Here is a 17,147-nt window from a genome sequence, read left to right as displayed (position 1 = left end):
CAAGTCAAAAATTTAATCTAGACATTACAATATCTCTACTATACTTGGATGGAGAATTATATGTTTTTTATTTTTAATTTATTTTTATTGTTAATTTTATTTTTATTTTAATTCATTGGGGGCAGTTCAATTGGTGTTTGCCATGATATGAAATATTATGTAAACAATGAGATTCAAGGTTCAAATTGCAAAGCCAACAAAAACAAATTATTTTATTTTATTTTGACGAAGTCAAAATGTTTAATAAATCAATACATCTCTACTATACTGGGTTGAAGAGCACCTCTCGACACAATAACATTAAAAAAAAATAGAGAACTAATTTTTATAAATATTTTGAAGTTGATTAATATTATAATACTAACCTAGATCCATCTTAACTCCTGATCTATCAAGCGTTGAGAGGGACCAAATATATCAAGTTGTAAACCTTTCCTCAAGTTTTGCATTAAGAAAAGAGGTTTACACCTAGAGAAATTTGATCCCTCTCGACGCTTGATAGATCTAGAGTAAGATGGATCTAGGCTTCAGCCTTGTGCAAACACACAAAATTTGTTAACATCTAATTATTCTAATAATTTTAAATATGATAAAAATGTCTAATATTAATCTGGTAATTTTAATTTTAATTTTACTCAATTACCTTAGTTTTTTGAGATGATAGAAATTGTTAATAAATTGAATGATGAAATAAAAATTTTGAATACACAGTGACAATATAACAATGTTGAATCATAGAAAATGTGAATAATAAGAATGTAGTCCATTACAAATAGTCTTCATTATGAACATTCTCAAACTATTTTCTTCTACTGTTCTTATTGTCACACCTATTAGTTTTTTCATCTTTTCACATTGATCATACGAAAAGGGAAGTCGAAATCGTAGATCATTCAAATCTTTAACTTGAGCTATTGTAGTAAACATCATACCTTGTATCTCTTGCTCTCCAATATTAATAGTAGCTTTCTCCAATGTCAATATTGTGACTTATGGAGTCTTAAGCTCCAAGTAAGTTCCAATGACAATTGTTTCCTCTTACCTCATTTGAACAAGAAGTGACTAACAATGTTGAATGATAGAAATCAAGAATAATAAGAATGTAGTCAAATTACAAATAGTTTACAGTTTCAAGAAGCAAACATTTTAGGTAAGTGAACATTTTATTTAAAATGAAAATTCAAGTATTTTATTTATGGTTGAACTACTATAACACATAAATCAATGCACATCGTCAATAATATTTTTGTGCTTACACTGAAACCAATGCACACTGTTAATCTCATTACATTAAAAGCAATGTGAATCATACATCTAGTTACATCAAATCATAAATCAACATCTACACTCAAATCAATGCATCTAGTGCAAGCAATCGAATAGGATTAGAAATGAACATATACATTGAGATCAATGCATCTAGTGCAAGCAATCAAATAAGATTAGAAACCAAAATATACATTGAAATCAATGCATCTAGTGCAAGCAATCAAATAAGATTAGAAATCAACATCTGCACTGAAATCAATGCATTTAGTGCAAAAAACCAAGTAGGATTAAGAATAAAAAACTACATTTAAATCAATGCATCAATTGAAATCAATCAAATAAGATCAAGAATCAACATCTACTTTGAAATCAATGCGACTATTTCAATGAAAAACCAAAATATTCATGGCTTTCTAAATACAACTTCTTTTACCTTTTGTAAAAGCCTTGCTTCCTCTTTCTCTATGGTTAATAATGTTCAATATTATATAATACTATATAATATATTTATTTTTCTTTGTGTGTCTCTTTCTTTTTCCCTCTTTCTCTCCCCCTTTATCTTTGTGTCTATCTCCCTCCCTATCGCCTTCTCTCTCTCCCCCTCCCACTCTCCCCTATCTCTCTCTCTTTGTGCTTCTCCCTCCGTCTCTTTGTCTCTCTCTTCTTTCCTCTCTCTATCCCCACTATCTATATTTATATCTCCTTCCATATCTCCTCCTTTGTCTCTCTATTTCAACCCCCAAACTCTCTCTCTCTCTCTCTCTCCCCCCCTCCATATATATCTACCTCTCCCTCCCTCCATCTCTTTGTCTCTCTCTTCTTCCCTATTTCCCCCCTCCATAGATATCTCTATCTCCCTTCATCTCCACTTCTTTGTCTCACTATATCACCCCCCAAACATACTCTCTCTCTCTCTCTCTCCCCCCTTTGTAACCCTCTCTCTCTCACTCCACATTTATCTCTTTATGTCTTTGTTATTCCCTCTCTCTCCTCCCTTCCAACTCCATCTATCTCTCCACTTATCTCTCCTTATATCTCTCAAGTCTTCTCTCTTTTCCTTCCTCTCTCTCTTGTCATCTCCTAGCTCCCTCTGTCTCTCCCCCAATCTCTCTCTCTCTCTCTCTCTTCTCCAACTCTATCACTATCTCCCTTCTCTCTCTCCCCTTCTCTCCCACCTCCATCTCTGTCTCTCCCTCTCTCTCTTTATTTCCTTTTTCACCCTATCTCTCTCCTCTCGTTCTCTCTTTCCTCCTCTCCTCTCTCGCTCACTCTATCTCCATCTCTCACTTATCACCCCCTCTATCTCTCCACCTCCATCTCTTTATGTCTTTTTTCTTCCCTCTTCCTATGTCCCCCTCCAACCCCATCTCTCTCTCCCTCCCTCTCTCAAGTCCTCTCTCTCCCTTTCTCTCCCACCTCCCCCTGTTTCCCTCCATATCTCTCTCTCTCTTTCTCTCTACCCTCCAACTCTATCACTATATCCCTTCATCTCTCCTTCTCTCTTCCCCCCTCTTTCCCCCTCTACCCCCACACCATATCTATGTCTCCCTCTCTATCTTCTCTTTCTCTCCCTCTCTCTTCCCTCTCCTCTTATCTCTCCCTCACCCTCTCTCCATCTCTCCCTTGTCACTACCTCTCTCTCTATGTATTTGTTCTTCCATCCCTCTCCCTACCCCTCCAACTCCTATCTCTCCCTTCCTCTTTCCTTCTCTCCCTCCCCTCCTCTCCTCCCTCTCTCTCACACTTCCTCTCTCTCTCTCTCTCTCTCTCTCTCTGCCCTCTAGCCCTATCACTATCTCCCTCCCTCTCTCTCTCCATCCATATGATTAAGAATTGTCATTCTATGTAATCAATGATATATGTAAGGTATAATATATTTTACATTTTAATTTTTTATTATGAAATGAGTTATGATTTTTGGGCATGTGTTCTTGACAAGCCATGGTATTGGTTCATGGTATTATAACAAAACCTATTTAAAAGTAAATAATATTTATGGTAAAGTGAGGGTGAATATTCATAGTTAAGAATATTGTTATATTGTAAGTTTATTATAAATATTAAGTTTTTATGTTCTTATTTATTAAATTTAAATATGGTTATGGAATTATTATTAGTTCCTTCCAACGTAGGATTTATTTGTTGATCACTATTAGTTTAGCAATGACCAATGCGAATTATAATGCTTAAATTTAAAAAATAAGTATTTACTTTTCAATATTATTAAAAAAATAAATTTTCAAAGATTTGATTGGACCATAAATTGAAGGTCTTATTGCAACCTTTGCATAATATAATTCCATGTGGATAAATTCCTTACATATTTCTAAATCCAACTTTCTTTACCTTTTGTAAAAGCCTTTCTTCATTTTTCTCTATGGTTAATAATGTTCAATATTATATAATACTATCTAATATCTATATTTGTTTCTGTGTGTCTCTTTCTTCTTCCCTCTTTCTGTCCCCTCCATCTTTGTGTCTATCTCCCTCCCTCTCTCTTTCTCTCCCCCTCCCTCTCTTCGCTATCTGTGTGTGTGTGTGTGTGCCTCTCCCTCCATCTATCTATCTCTCTCTTCTTCCCTCTCTCTACCCCTTCCATCTATATTTATATCTCCCTCCATCTCTACATCTTTGTCTCTCTATCTCTCCCTCCCTCCCTCTCTCTGTCTCTCTCTTATTCCCTCTCTCCCCCCTCCATATACTCTATTTCCCTTCATATATCCTTATTTATATCTCTATATCAACCCCCAAGCATATACACACTCTCTCAATATCTATCTATCTCTCACTCTCTCTCATTATCTGTCTCTCTTTCCCTCCATATTCCTCTCTCTCTCTCTCTCTATATATATATATATATATCATCTTCTCTCCCCATTCTCTCCCTCTCTTTCTTCCCCCCCCCCCCCCTCTCCCCCCCTCTCTCCAACTCTCCTTTGTCACCCTCTCTCTCTCCATCTCTCCTTTCTCACACACTCTCTCTCTCCACATTTCTCTCTTTATGTCTTTCTTCTTCCATCCCTCTCTCTCCCCCTCCAACTCCATCATTCTCTCCCTCCCTCTCTCATTCTCTCTCTTAAGTCCTATCTCTTTTTTCCTCTCTCTCCCATTCTCTTCCACATCCCTATGTCTCCTCCCCTATCTCTCTCTTCCCTCCAACTTTGTCATTATTTCCCTCCTTATATCCTCCTTTATATCCCCTTCTATCCCCATGCTCTCTCTCTCTCTCTCTCTCTCTCTCTCTTCTCTCACTCACTGTCTCTCCATCTCTCACTTGTCACACTCTATCTGCACCTATATCTCTCTATGTATTTATTATCCCCCCTCTCTCTCTCCTCATCCAAATCCATATCCCTCTCCCTCCCTCTCTCCTTCTCTCTCTCAAGTCCTCACTCTCCCTTTCTCTCCCACCTCCTTCTATCTCTCCCTGCCATCCCTTTTTCTCTCTCTCCACCCTCCAACTCTATCACTATCTCCCTCCTTCTCTCTTCCCTTCCCCCTTTCTCCCCTATTCCCCCCATCTCTATGTCTCCCTCTCTCTCTCCTCTCCTCTCTGTTTTCCCTCCTCTCCTCTCTCCCTCACTCTGTCTCCATCTCTCCCTTGTCACTCCCTCTCTATATACCTCTATCTCTCCATGTCTTTATCTTCCTTCCCTCTTTCTCCCCCTTCATCTCCATCTTTCTCTCCTTCCCTCTCTCCTCTCTTTTCCCTCCTATCTCTCTTCATTCCTCTTCTTCTCTCTCTCCTCCCCATCACACACTCTCTCTCTAACCTTGAGCTACAACATATCCCCATAATGGTCTCTATATTACTTTTAACCTTTTATAATTTTTTAATTGAGCTAACATATATATGTTAAATGTTTATATTTATGTTTACAAACATTTACACCTACACATATCCCCCTATATTTATCTATAGAGTGTCTCTCTGCGCAATCAAAGAGATTGATGAAAAATGAAAGTCTACATTTTTTTAAATAATTATAAAGAAGTAAATGAAATAATTATACACAAGTAAAATTATAGTTTTAAGAAAAAAATGCATCTTTAATATCGTTATTGTTATTTTAATTATTTTAATGATTATGAAATTTTGAAAAAAGAATCAACAAATTTAAAATTATTTTATAATTTATAATTTTGAAATTAAAAGTGATGCATACTATTAAAGGTAAAATATTTTTAATTTGCTTTAAAATTTTAAAATAAAATTCATTTGAGTTAAGAGAAAATAATATATAAATATTATTTTTCATTTGAATTACCTGAATGTTAAAAAAAAGAGACAATTCTTCAAAACATTGTTAATATCAAAATCATCATTATAACTAAACCTAAACAAAATTGATGTTATTCAAAAAAAAACTTGTCTTTGCATTGAAATAACAATTATTAACATCATATATAGAAAAAGCATTGTCTTTGGCCTACCACTTTGGAAACTAGATCAAATATACTAAAGCATAGAGTAAAAAGTTAACAAAATTAATTCAGTGTCTAAGACTAACAAAGACCCTGAATAGTTGCTACCCCACCAAGGGGAGAACAAACAACAAAGACACAATGAGAAACCTTGTTGAACTGCAAAGTTTGTGACAACAAGAAAAGTAAACTAAACAAAGAATCAATGAAAACCATATTTATAGTCTAGAGGGCTAGCTGGAATAACAAGGATGGAGACAAAACAATAAGGAACCTAAGCATCATGATGATAATGAAGTATTTAGGTTGATAAGATGTTCCTCAACTTTGCATGGTGGAGGAATTAGGAGTTGGGTGGAAAACCCATGTCATGCTTGCTTAGCTGGCATTCCACATCAAGCATAAGATCTCAGATCTCATCTAGCATGTGTAGGAGATTGACTTGGGTCTGTCTCCTATCAACCATAATTTTTACTAGCAACATCTTGACATGCCAATATAAATCAACAATATGCATAAAATAATTTTGGTGACCTTGTGAATATCTTGTATCGGGAACCCAAGATGTAATGGAAATTATGACGTCTAAATCGAACAAATTTCCTCTTGAATTTTTGGGTGCATGCTAGCATAGAAGCTATGGGTTGAAGACTTTGCTCGTAAGAATGTCTAGGATCCCCTAGAAGCATCACAACCACTACTGGCACACCAAAAATGAGGTCTTTGACGCATCATGACTACCATAGGAAGAAAGACATTGCATGGACTAGGACTGAGATGCAACAGGAGTTGCATGAGACAACCATGAAAGAGAAAGGCCATGATAGTTTGCTAGTCAGGCTATAGTATTGTTGTGCTTGGGGCAAAACCTTCTCCAATGGAAAAAGTCGACAATCGAAGGTGGAAACTTAGTAATGTGGACATGAGGCAACCCACCCAAGCAACCAGGTGAGAGTCCATGCACATGGTGGGCAAGAACAAGAGTAAGAGGAGATGACGAAGGAGGAACCAAAGCTCAAGCCAATGGCTAGAGACAAAGAAGATAATGGAGTGATCACTATTTCCATGGATGTGTATACAACAAGCTTGCCAAGGGGTCTCAACCTCCTTCCTTAGGAGGTGAGGTCCCGTAAATGTGCATCAAGTGGATATCATATGTAAGGGATGGTGGGAGGAGGGTGCTCACCACATCAAACCATTCAATCCAACATCTTTAAACTAGGATTTTATTTATTTATTTCCTTATTTTTTAAAATTAAATCAAGTATATAAGCTCTTACCCCTCTCGTAGTTTAAATATAGCTAAATTAAAGTAAAATACAATAAAGAATTAAAATTGCATATACATCATCTTGCAACAATGATATTAATTACTAATATTGTAAACATGTAAACATGTGTCTGTTAATTCTAAAAAAAGTTTGATAATGTGAAATAAATGTCAAAAAATTGAAAATTAGAAGTGAGATTTAGTTAAAGGGACGAAAAGTCATTAAAATTAAGAAATAATTTGAACCATTATTTTCATAGGTAGATACAATAGAACTCTGTGTTAACTTGTTTCTAGAGCCTCCATATCATCATTACTATTATTTGTAGTTTCTCTTGTAAAAAAGGAGGTTGTTTACAATGTTCTTACAAAAATAGTATGTTAGAGTCACAAACCAAATCTTATATTTGTCTAGATACCAAACACATATTAGTTAGAAAATACTATGATGTTCTTAAATAATATAATTCAATGTTGAATCCTCAATGCATATGAGAGCTCTTTCACCTTCAAGAAAGAAATATCAATTTTTTTAATATGTTCAAGAGAAAAGAAACATAAAATGCTTCAATACTAAGATAATCATGCTTGTTTGCATAAGAAAATATCATAATACTACATCCTAGAAGAATAAACAATATGATTTCTAGCTAAAAGCACATGCAAAAGATAAAAAATATTTGTTATACGATACAATTATGCATAATTTCAACAATCTATAATGAAGAAGATGGATGGAAAAATATGCAATCAAACCATGATTATCCCATGAAATTTCCAATGTCCACAATGCCATCTTTCAAATGAGAGCTAGAGATTTCTATAAAACAATCTACTTTGAAGATAAATCATTGTACAAATAATTATTCTCTAAATTAATAATAATATTTATATGAATATCCAATACCTAACAATAGCTTGTTTAATATTCGAAGAGGTGAGTTCATTGAGGTCAACTTGTATAACACAAAATGATATCAAACTCATTTGTAATACACTACTTGCATATAGATCAATTTTTGGAGAAATGCACTACTTCACAATTTTGGAATAATCTATGAGGAGACATTTTAGTTGAAATATAAATAACCACATCACAACACAACTAAATCCTCACCAATACACCTGAAAATATAAATATGTTAAATATTTTTTTAAACATACAACATGTAGATATAAATAAAAATATGAATATATTAAATATTAGTTCTAAATAGAAATAAAAATTAATCTCACTTGTATTAATTATAACATTAAAAACTATATTGAATAATAATAACACAACAATCACAAATCACAAGAATCACATTGCCAACCTTACTTTCACAAGTTGTCATTTTCCAAATCTATGATATTTGTGTGCAAGAGGTAAGATTTGAGTAGAATGAAGAATGAGATGTGTATATATAAGACAGCAAGAGAAAATTACGCTCAAATTTTGTTTTAATTTTATTAATTTCTTATTTTTAAAATTGTTTTTTACTAATTCAATAATATTCATTGAAATAGAATTTTTATTGTATAGTGGTGAAGAGAAAAAGAATAAATTCAAATTAAAAATTAACAAGAAAATAAAAATTATGATTAATGGAATTGGAATTGAAAAAAAAAATACATACAAAAGTATAAATCAAATTAAAAAGTAATACAACTTAAAAAATAAAATTATTGGAATGTTTTTAACTATTTTTTCGTCTTTAAAATTTGTTATCTTAAATTGAAAATATGGAGAAAAAGCTATAATGCATGACATTATAAATAATAGAAAAATAAATAAAAATAAAAATAAAAAGGTTAAATTAGTAATTAAAAACAAAAAATTAGTAACTAATCGAAAAATAGAAGTTACTAAACAACTCCCAATCACCTTACACATAAATAAATTTAAATAATAATACTAAATAAGAAAAATTAAATTCCCAATATGGATAGAAATTTTTGGTAAAAACAAATTAATACATAGTAAAAAGAAAAATAAATAAACACATATTATATTATTATTATATTTTTAAAGTCATTATAAATTAGAAATCAAATTAATGTATGTTACTTTTGTTTGTGAGATAAGAGACATGTTTCTTATTACTATTTAATTATTTAACTAATAAAATTTATCAAAATATATATGTTCTATCTCTGCTAGATTTTTATTACATCAAACACATATTATTGACCATTAATTCCATTTAATTTCACTAATCAAATTAGTGTATGTTACTTTTGTTTGTAAGATAAGAGACATGTTTCTTACTACTATTTAATTATTTAACTAATAAAATTTATCAAAATATATATGTTCTATCTCAACTAGATTTTTATTACATCAAACACATAACACATATTATTGACCATTAATTCCATTTAATTTCACTAATATAAACATTAGTAATAATGAAATATAAGAAAAAATAGATATCAATATTAAGTTAAATTAAAAAATTAAATAAATGAAGAATTAATTAAAGAAAATGTTCAATTTCACTAAAGAATTAAAAAAAAATTCAAACATAAAGACTTATACGCTAAATATAAGATAAAGCAAAATTGGAGGTGAGGTTAAAATTCTCATTACAGACATTATATTACTGATATAAAACGTCTATGGCAAGTTGAATATGTTGAATTATGAGAATAAGTTTTCATATTTGGAAAAAAAAAAATTATAATATAATAAATAGTATTTTTTTTTTTTTTAAAAGTTATTTTGTAGATGGTTGTTGTTTTTGTTAAGTCTAGATGTTTATTCTATAGTCTAGTATGATGTGTAAGAGTGTCCATCATCAAAATTGAAATTTTACTTATATCAACCAAATTAAAAATTTTAAAATATTTAAAAATAAAAAATTAAATAACTATACAAAACATTTAAATAATATCAATTCATAAAGTAAATTGTAAAAAAATTACAAGTGAAAAAATTTAATCTCTGAAAACAAGTTAAATCTATATTTAAAATAAATTTAAACTAAAAACAATATACATCACAATATATGTGATATACCATGCTATTTCTGATATTAAATCCATATTTAAAATAAATTTAAACTAAAAACAATATACATCACAATATACCATGCTATTTTCAGATATTAAATCCATATTTAAAATAGATCGAAGCTGATCACCATAGACCATGCTATTGCTGTCACATGTAAAAAGGCATACTATTGACATGATTGGCATGTTAGGTCATGTAATTATCCATGCGTTCCCCCCTCCGAAATTTGCAGCATATCAATCTGAAGAAGTTATAATAGAGTGGGCTTGGGCTTTGTGAAATAGAACTTTACAGAACAAACTCACATGAAATGGGGCAAACCGTGTCATAAATTTATTCCGTTCACAACTGTTAAACACACTAACTTCTTATAAGCGAGGCTACAGTGCAGGTGACCAATCTACAAGGTAGATTTTTATAGAGAAGCGTTGCGGCCTTCTCTGCAAATATCTGAAAACACATGTTTGCACAATCCTTGCTAATGTGGGCTTCAACCAAAGTGCCCACAAAGCTCTTCACCAGATTGGATTTCATACACCCAAACATCTTTGGATCCTTAATATACCCCTCAAAATCCACCTCACCCATGCTCGGCACCCCTTCGCAGACATGCAGCCTCTGAATATCAAAAGCGCCACAGTTCTTCACTGCCTGTCTAAGCTCATCTGCATTCGGAAAGTACCATGGTAGGTTGAAAGAATCTCTCAGCTCCCGGCTAATTATTCACTGCACATGACATCACAAGTTCACAACCCCACAGCATACACTAATGAACACATAGAGATTCTATTTTACAGATCCACGTTCTTGAATTTTAAGATACAGTCTGGAATTATGCCTGTTTGACGAGCTCATCCCATGCATCTTCAAAGTCTTGGCTACAGAATTCGCCTCCCACAGAAACTTGCTGTGCAGGAGGCGAAGTGTCGGGCCTGCCCATCATACACAAGAAAAGCACGCCTCCCGGTGCCATTTCCTGCGCTCTGCAGTTGAAGAAAGTGTTGAGGTCCTTTTCAGATTGCTTTGAATAAGCTTCTGCAACATCGTGCCTGCCTCTGTTGATCCACACTCTTCCTTTGTTGTATAAGGGTGATCCTTTCTGCACGACAGCTTGAGGCACCTGCCATAATAATATTATTAATATTTTTTTTTGGGCCCAGGCTAGATTTTTTTTCCTGTGGGTTGAGGTTTATTTTAGTTTAGGGTTAGTATGTGGAAGTAGAGGATGTGGTATGTTTATCATTAGGATTGTCGTCCGATGTTTTTAGGATTTTTTTATAAAATTTGAATTTGTAATTTGGCCAGACTAAATTTCATTTAAACTAACTAATCTGCCCTTCATAATTTCAAATCAAATTTCACGAATTCAAATCAGATTAATTTAATTTTTTCATCTAACAATAATGGCGATCTCACCCGTGAAAGCCAATGAAGCGCCATGAAGCGCCATGACAGAGAAGCAGACATGAATGGTCGATCTCGGAAACAGAACGTTGTAAAAGGATCCGGGTACACCTGCAACAAAATACCCAGAATGGCCACGCCAGTCCAGCAGACCGAAGAGCTCATTAAAGTCATTGCATGGCAAATCAGAAAAATAAGCCTGCAACTCTGGCATTAAGCCCCCGCCATGGCCATTCCCACAGAGATTTGTGAGTGTTTTGACAACAAAATCAACGTCTGAAACCGTGTTTATGCCGGTCGCACATCCAAGATCTGCAATTCTGAGAGGACCCTCCTTGGGAAATGCAAGCTTCTGAAGGGCTGCTTCAAAGACAGTCTGCAATACGTGGAAGACATTCCTCTGTCTGTCGGAGTTTTCGGCGTAACATGCATCGCCATTGCCGGAGTACATGTGAAGAACTCCCTGCAGATTAATGCCGCCTCTGTGAACGATTTTCACATGTTGTAGACTGCCGTTATCCATTGCCATTTTTGCAACTTCATGTGAATTGGGCTGCCTCTCCATTTGCCGATAGAATGGTGGAACTTTAAGACAAATAGAGGAGCCTATATCTATCCATCTCCAAATAATCACTTATAACTAGAGAAAAGTCGAGGTTCTCCCAAAATAGTGGTCCATTGCAACATCAGAGCTCATTTTTCTCACCAACAGCCCTGATATGTGTTTGACTCCAGGACGGTCGGCATACTTTACTTCTGCTATAGATCAATGACTACGGTTCGCAATTTTTGACATTTGCTAAACATGCCCACGACTTTGATTATGTCCGGAGTTTGATAAAAGAAATAGGGAGTCGAGTTGAATGGGCGGTAGCTACTATTTTGCAGGCTTACGTCCCGCGATGATAGGAATAAATCGGAGGTGGCTGTAATTTTGGAGATGGTTTTTTATGCGAAGCTGGATTGAGGGTGTTGTTATGAAGTCAAGTCTGGAGAACGAAAAACCTATTCCTCGAAGTGTCATGCCTTTGACGGCCGATGGTCTAATCGGATCCATATTCTTGAAATGGAGTTATCAATCTAACATGTCACGTGCAGTACAATTACTTTAATGTATAGAGAGTTGGAATTATCCTTATCGATTTTTAAGGACAAAGTAGTTTTTTTTTTTTTTATAGCATTTATGGAATTGATGAGCAAATTGCCTGGCCAGTATTGCTACTCTGAAATCAAATACCTTTTAAAATTTTGCAACACAGTCATGATGTTTCTTTATTGAACACGGCTGTGAAAACTGCAATAAAACTGCAATAACTAAGTCTAACTAAGTCTCTTTTAAAATTGTAACAATTAAGTCTAACTAAATCTGTTTTAAAATTCCAACCCCTTCTCATATAAATAGCCCATGTAAGTCTTTGGCCAGCATTATTAATCTCACTATAATGATAAATGATGTGAATATTATATAGATGGTTAATCGGTACTTGACGTACTAAATTTCTCCTTAACAAATTTAATTTTTTATATTTTTTTATTAATTTTATATATATATATAAAATTTTAAAATGTAGTTTTTAAAATTATAATTTAATTATTAATAATTATTTGTGGATTTAATTTTAGCGAAATATTTTTATAATAATCATAAATAAAAAATTAAGATTTATTTTTAAAATAGGTATATTTTCTTTCTCTTTTAACTAAATTAAAAAAAAAAATGTCATATAAAAGGTTGTGACATTAAAATGATTTATAAATTTTTACACATGGCATGGCTCAATCTAAGTAATAGACAAAATGATTTTTTTTGTTTCACATAAATCAGACAATACAATTGCAAGTGAGATTGTGATTTTTGGTTGTTTAAAATAGGTTATGAAAGCATAAATGAATTCAACACCCTAGAAACATGGGGCATTACAATTATTCTTTTTGAATAACTTCAAAATCTTTGTCATTTTGTCTATTAGTTAAACCATGGTATATGATATTAGTAAGCTATGGTATTGTAACAAAATTACAAGTTAATAATCTTGTATTTTTTAGATGTATATATATATATATATATATATATATATATATATATATATATATAATGTAACATGTATGATGAAGTAAGTTCTTTTATGTCTATCCACTTTTACTAATTATTTAATTTATATTGTCGCATTAGTTATATAAATTAAATAGATAATTTTACATATAAAAGAAAATGTTTTTTTATAAATATATTTATTTTTACTCTTTTCTTTTTAAATTTAAATTTATTAAATTTTTTTTTTATAACATAAATTTTTATATTTAAATGAAAACATCAAACATAAAGAAGAGGATAAATCAAATTTCCTTAAAAAATTATAAATATATATTTTTAAATTTAAGTGGAAAATATATATTTTTAAAATAATTACAATCCATTTTGAGTGGGAATTTTTTTTTACAATAAATATAATAAATATGATAATATTTTATCATCATAAAACTAGGTCTTTTTAATATACATATAGAAGAGAAAGTATACAATTATAATAAAATGAGACCATGAGGGGTTATAACCTACATAATAATATAACAATAGAAATGTAATCACCTAATATCTAGGGCTTAATAAGGGTTTTTGGGTTAACATGGGGCTTAACATGTCTCTCCCTTTCAAAAAAGTGGTGTTCTTAACACTTAGGCTATATGTGGGTGTTTTAGCATGAAAAACTCATCTTCCCATGTCACTTCTTCCTCTGGCAGGTTCTTCCATTTGATAAGGTATTTAGTAATAACTCAATTTCTTAGTTGTTTAGTCATTGTTTCCAAAATTGTTTCTAGTTATAGTGTTATTTTCCCTTCTTCATTAATCTCTAGTGTAAGAGTTTGGACTAGGATGTTATCACCAATTACCTTCCTTAAGTAAGAAGCATGGAACACTAGCTATTCACGTGAAAATGGAGGTAGCTCCAATTTGTAAGTCATACTGCAATCCTTTGCAACACCATATAGGGACCATAATACCTCAAAGTTAATTTATTTTCCTTATAGCATGGAACACTAGCTATTCACGTGAAAATGGAGGTAGCTCCAATTTGTAAGTCATACTTCAATCCTTTGCAACATCATATAGGGACCACAATACCTCAAAGTTAATTTATTTCCTTATTTTGTTGCTTGATGGACATATTTTTATATGGTTGTAGTCTCAAAAATACCCAATCCCCCACTTCAAATTCCCTTTCATTGCAATGTTGATATGCTTGTTGTATCATCCTATTTTGTGTTGGCATAGTTGTAATTGATGAAAAAGGAGCAACAAAGGGTGATGAAAAAGGGTCATTTGATGTATGCACAATTGAAGATGATGAAATGGCAAAGGAGGAAGAAAAACTCAAGCCATTGGCCAGGGACAAAGAACATACTCGAGTGCTCACTATTTCCATGGATGTGTATACAACAAGTTTGCCAAGGGGCCTTGACCTCCTTCCTTGAGGCAAGGTCCCATAAATGTGCATCAAGATAGCATATGTAAGGGATGGTGGGAGGAGGGTGCCTCAAGTCCTAACTTGATTGAATTCACCACATGAAACCATTCAATTCATCATCTTTAAACTAGGATTTTATTTATTTATTTACTTATTTTTTAAAATTAAATCAAGTAAAATAATTAATTATCTCTCTCTCTCTCTCTCTCTCTCTCTCTCTCTCTCTCTCTCTCTCTCTCTCTCTCTCTATATATATATATATATATATATATATATATATATATATATATTTATATAAAGGCTACATAATAGCTAGTAACCTTGCTTAGTTTAAATATAGCTATATTAAAGTAAAAGACAATAAAGAACTAAAATTGCATATACCTCATTGACGAAGGAAAACCCGTGTATACCCACAATATGCATATTGAAATGAATAAACCATTTTGCCCCAGGAATTTATATGACCCACCGGGTCAAATATTCATTACATAATGGTTAAGGCGCCTTTTATTAAACTCCACAGAATAGTTTATGATGAACCACAGTCTCCCTTTCATCAATCCTTTCAATTGAGACTTTTTTTAACCCTCATAACCTTTTCATATAACTTTAATTAACCCTTCGTTAAACCTTAATGCCTGCACATATACAACCTTAATGTCGCACATATATATAACCTTACCCACTCTTTATCCATTGGTTATATTTGGACTTTCCACATAAAACCATCTATCGACACTTCATTTCAATTATGAATCTTTTATAATAGAAATCACACAAAACACACATAACCATACCTTTTTCCGCTTATTCCTCGTCTCTGCACATTACCCGATGCTCCCTTATCGCCATCGCAATCTCGCTAACATGCCTCCTAAGACTCCTTTCGCATTCGGGATACGATAACACATCGGATTCCAAACTATAATAAATTGCGTCCATTACCTTCTCGGGTCCACTCTCATCGCATGTCACAAAGCTTCTCACCCAATCAATACCACTCATCGCAATGTCGCATATCACAAGGGTTAAGGGTCATGGCAAATCATCGCACACTACACTTACCTATGGTTGAAGATTCATCCCTCATAATTGAAACATTGCGATGTGAGATTCAACAACCGTCCTCCACCATTGATCTTAGCGTCCGGTTCGACGATTAACAATAAGATCACATATCGCAATCACAACTCGCTTAAGGCCGCTTCACTCACTCACTAGTTATGTGGCAATGCGATATTAATTAACCTGTTCTCTGTGACTTAATCCTGTCCATTGATCGTAAAGATCCAACAGCTCCTGTGCATTGATTCTTTACTCCGCCATTCTTCTCTTCACTTGGTTTTATGTCATTCCTTCAGTTCAATTGTGGTTTCAGATTAATCTAATGGTTCTCGTCCTTCCACTGTTCCGTTGCGTGACTCCTCCTGAGCTTAATTCTATGAGTTCTTTAATCATGATTGCTCCAGAACATTACTTTGATCTTTCAATCAGATCAATAATCCATTACGGTCCTCTGTGTTATTCTTCTCCTTTGCATATTCGCCTGGACTTTGCTTGCACACATATGTTATACAGAATACTCTGCTTCATACATAATTCATCATTCGATACTCAAATCACACTTACACAGTTTTGAATTAATCCTTTGTATATGTATATATATATATATATATATATATAAACACACAATTATACAATTTCTTTATCTTTGGCCTAATCTTCTAATGTCAATGGCCTCTGTTTTACAATCTACCCGTAGGCTCGTAGTCACACTCTAACCAGCTAACCTATCGAACCTATCTCTCTTGATTTTGTCTTTTAGGCTTACATTTATATAAAAGGATTCTAAAACCAATTCCTAGTTTAGATCCATAAACCTCTCAACAAAATCCTAAAATATTTTCCTTATCCCTAAGGATCCTCTCAATCCACAAAATTATGAACTAGCTCCTAATATGATTTTTATAATCAATTCTCAAATCCCCTCAATCTCTCAACTATTCCAAATCTCTCATATTCTCCTACATTTGAGAATATTTACAAATATGTATCACAATATTCAATTAAATCCTCTTCTAGCTTCTCTCATTAAAATCACTCAAAGCTCTTAATAATTACATTAATTCAATACTTAGGAAACAAACTTCCTTGAAACACAAGACCCCCTATGTCTACTAAAATACAATGAGAATGTTGAGCTGAATGCTCCTGCATTAGACTCCCCATGTAAGAAAATTTATGACCACCTGGTCATAAGTCTAGATAATTAATTCCTCCTGGATCCCAGACTTGATTTTGTAATCTGTCT

General features: G+C 33.0%; 1 pseudogene; it reads right to left on the bottom strand.

Annotated features, from left to right (window-relative positions):
• Nucleotides 1-10,322: 10,322 nt before the first annotated feature.
• On the bottom strand, nucleotides 10,323-11,931 carry LOC149188068 (gibberellic acid methyltransferase 2-like; annotated as a pseudogene).
• Nucleotides 11,932-17,147: the final 5,216 nt, after the last annotated feature.

This window comes from Pinus tabuliformis, chromosome 3_1 (assembly GCF_031772625.1).
Source record: "Pinus tabuliformis cultivar Carrire ecotype Pingquan chromosome 3_1, CPIR1, whole genome shotgun sequence".
NCBI lineage: Eukaryota > Viridiplantae > Streptophyta > Pinopsida > Pinales > Pinaceae > Pinus > Pinus tabuliformis.
This window is presented reverse-complemented; position numbering and strand designations above follow the sequence as displayed.